The following is a 4,234-nucleotide window of genomic DNA, read 5'->3' as shown; positions in this document are numbered from 1 at the left end:
GGAAGCCAGTGAAGGGATGCCACAACAGGAGAAATATGATCCATCTTTCTAGACCCAGTCAAAAGTCTTGCAGCTGCATTTTGAATAATTTGTAATCGAGATTGAGAAGATTGAGAGAAAACCACAATAAAGAGAGTTGCAATAATCTAATCGTGATGTTACAAAAGCATGAGTTGCAACTTCTAAGCCTTTGCTTGAAAGAATATTCTTCAAATTTGCAATAGATCTTAAATGGAAAAGGCTTCCTCTAATAACCGCACTAATTTGTTTATCAAAGAGTAGTGAAGAGTCAAAGATCACTCCAAGGTTTTTGATTTGTTTGCATACATTTGTTGAGAGAGGACCTAACTGTGCTTTCAGAGCAGGAGAGGAATCTGCCGGACAACCGAGAATTAAAACCTCTGTTTTATCCTCATTTAACTGCAAAAAATATTCATCATCCTTGATATCATCTACACATTCCAATAACACATCAAATGAAGCAGTGGTGTCAAGCCTTACTGGAAGGTAAAGCTGAGAATCATCTGCATAACAGTGATATGAAATGTTGTACTTCTGAAACATGAGGGCCAAGGGCAGCATATAAAGGGAAAACAATAAAGGTCCCAAAATAGATCCCTGGGACACACCAAACAAAACAGGCGCAGATGACGGGGAACAATTTTCTAAATTTACAGAAAAAGTCTTATTTTCTAGGTAGGAAGCAAAAGACTTTAGTACAGTGACCCTGACACAAACCATATATTCTAGCTGTTCAAGAAGAATGTTGTGGTCAATGGTATCAAATGCAGCGCTCAGGTCTGACAAAACCAGCACAACACAAGAGCCTGAAAATAGAGCAAGCAAGATATCATTTGTAACCTTTAACAGAGCTGACACAGTGCTATGTAATGATCTAAAGCCAGATTGGAACATGTCCAAAATATTAAATGAATTCAAATAAAATTGGAGCTGTGAAAAAACTACTCGGTCGATAGTTACTGCACATTTTTGGATCTAGTTGAGGTTTTTTTTCAACATAGGTTGTACAATTGCATGTTTAAAACTAGCTGGAACCACACCTTTGGCTAAAGAACTGTTTATGATAGCAGTTACCATATGACTAATGGTAAAAAAAAAACCATCCTTAAAAAGACGAGCTGGGATAATATCTAGCTTAGAACCAGAACACTTCATAGTGGAGATTCTATCAGATAGCTGAGTTGGAGAGATAGGTTTAAATTTAGATAGACAACTCCTAGAACAAGGCAATTGCAAGTGACATGGTTCGGATGGAGCAAAAGAGCTTCTAATAACATACATTTTTTTTGAGTGAAATGTTTTAAAAAATCTTCACAAAGCTCAATAGAGGCCTCAGATAAAATATTCGTGGTTGAATTTAGAATAGAGTCAATCGAATCAAACAGGACTTTTGGACACTTAGCGTTGTCAGAAATTAATTGAGAAAAGAAGTTTGATTTTGCCTTTTTACTGTCGTTTGATAATTGAAAAGACTTGATTTTAAAATGTCAAATGAAAACTGTAGCCTATCTTTTTTCCACTTTCGCTCTGCTTTTCGACACTCTTGCCTGAAAGTGCGGGTGACATCATTTAACCATGGCTGGCCAGCAACCTTCATCTTTTTACGCTTAAGCGGAGCAATAGTGTCCATAGATATAGAGGATGCTTTATAAAATATTTCAGTCAAGCATTCAGTATCTGTTTCATTCAGAAAATCATTATTAAAATGTTCAGAAAAATGTTCAGAAAACAAATTTGCTGCATTTGAGTGAATACCTCTAGAGAGAGACATGAAGGCTGAGGGCAAATAGAAGACGGGAGAAAGCACTCAGATTTAAACGTAATAAGATAATGGTCAGACACACATGCGTCAATAACCTCCAGATTTTAAATAAAAACCCCACAAGACATTACCAAATCTAGTGTGTGACCCATATTGTGAGTGGGACCACATACAGATTGTACAAAGTTAAAAGACCCTAAAATATTTACAAATTCTTTGACCAACGTTTTAGAAGGGCAGCAGAGATGAATGTTAAAATCCCCAAGAATCAATAGACTATCAGCCCGAGTCACCAGATCAGAGAGAAAATCTGAAAATTGTTGAATAAAATCCTTATTGCATTTAGGGGGTCTGTAAATCAGTGCACATAGCATAGGACCATTTAAATCGACCTTCAGTAACTGGACTTAAAAAATGGAAAAGGTGTCCGTAGGCACATACTTACATTTGAAACAGTTTTTAAAAATTGTTGCAACTCCACCACCTTGTCCATAGGCCCGTGGAAAACTGAAAAAAGCACAGTCAGGAGGAGCAATCTTGTTCGATATTGACCTTGCATTCACTAAGGCCATCTTTACAGTAGCAGGTCAAACAGAATGCCGAGATGTGAGAGGCGCATGTTTGAGCAAACTAATGTTTTCCAGATTGACACTCTGACTCTTACCATTTGATCTGTGTTATCCTGAAACACAGTCGAAGTCCTCACAAGGGGGTCACGGCGAGATCCACGATGGATGTACCTGTAGCGACGTGTAATTCCCAATGCAGTGCAGCGGTTGTAAATTCCGCCGGAGAGAAGGGAGAACGAATTTAGTCTCTGTAAGTCCACCGAAGAGTATTTAAGCATCATATTTGGAGAATTATCCACACTGGGAATGGAAAACAGACCCCACTTTGAAGAACAAACAGTAGAACTCCTGCACACCAGTATGCAAATGATATAACACCACATTTCAAAATACCACTCATTTAAAATAATGTAATCATCAGGTTATAGCCAGGTTTAGTCAACATCTAGCACATCTAGATTATGATCAGTGATCATATTATTTAAAAAAAGTGATTTCGTAGAAAGGAATCTGATATTCAATAAGCCAAGCTTTATCATTTGTTTATCCGTATTGCATCTGTTTTTTGTTAGTTGAACCTCAATTAAATTATTACTCTTAAATTGGTTTGGACATTTTTTGTATTTTCTAGCTCGGGGAACAGACACAGTCTCTATAGTGTTATATTTAGGTGAAAGAGTCTCTATGTACTGAGAATTAACTGACCTCTATGATGTGAGGCAGCTAGCAGACGGTCGGTTTAGCCAGTCTGTCTGCTTCCTGACGGGGACCCCAGTTAGTTAAGTATAAACTCTAAGACAATGTGCCATATTTCTAGAGAGAAGAGCGGCACACCCCCAGGAGGGATGAAGACCATCTCTTTTTAACAGGTCAGGTCTGCCCCATATATCCAATTGTCTATGAAACCTATGTTATTTTGTGGGCACCACTAAGACATCCAGCCATTGAGTGATGACAATCTGCTATGCATCTCATCACCACGGTAAGCAAGGAGGTCACCAGAGCATATTACATTGTCTGACATCATGCCTGCAAGTTCACACACCTCTTTAATGTTATTTTTAGTGATCTCCGACTGGCAAAGTTAAACATCATTAGTGCCGGCATGAATAACAATCTTACTATATTTACGTTTAGCATTAGCCAGCACTTTTAAATTTGCCAAGATGTCAGGTGGCTGGTGTCTCTATATTCATGTTCCATACAATAGAATCGCCAATAACTAGAGCACTTTCATCAGGTTTCTCAGTGGGTGCATCACTGTCGGAGATCACTAAAAAAATAACATTAAAGAGGTGTTTGAACTTGCAAGTACGATGTCAGTAATATGCTCTGGTCACCTCCTTGCTTACAATGGTGTCGAGATACATGGCATACTGTCATCAATCAATGGCTGGAAGTCTAAGTGGTGCCCGCGGAATAACAAGGTTTATAGACATTTAGACAAGTTTTTGGGGCAGACCTGACCTGTTTAAAAGAGATGGTCTTCATCCCTCCTGGGGTAGTGCCACTCGTCTCTCTAGAAATATGTCACATAGCCTTAAAGTTCGCACTTGACTAACTGAGGCCCAGGTCAGGAAGCACACAGACTGGCTAAATCGACCAACTGCTAGCTGCCTCACGCCACAGAAATCAGTTAAAGGGGTCATATGATGCTGCTAAAAAATTACATTATTTGGTGTAATGAAATGTGTTCATGCGGATTAAGTTTTATTTTTTATTTTTAATTCCACATACTGTACATTATTATTTCTCCTCTATGCCCTGCCTTCTGAAACACATAGATTTTTACAAAGCTTATCTGTCTGAAAAGCTATGTGTGCTGTGATTGGCCAGCTATCCAGTGCATTGAGATTGGCCAAATACCTCAAACGTGTGATGG

The sequence above is a fragment of the Carassius auratus genome, chromosome 35 (assembly GCF_003368295.1).
Source record: "Carassius auratus strain Wakin chromosome 35, ASM336829v1, whole genome shotgun sequence".
NCBI lineage: Eukaryota > Metazoa > Chordata > Actinopteri > Cypriniformes > Cyprinidae > Carassius > Carassius auratus.
This window is presented reverse-complemented; position numbering follows the sequence as displayed.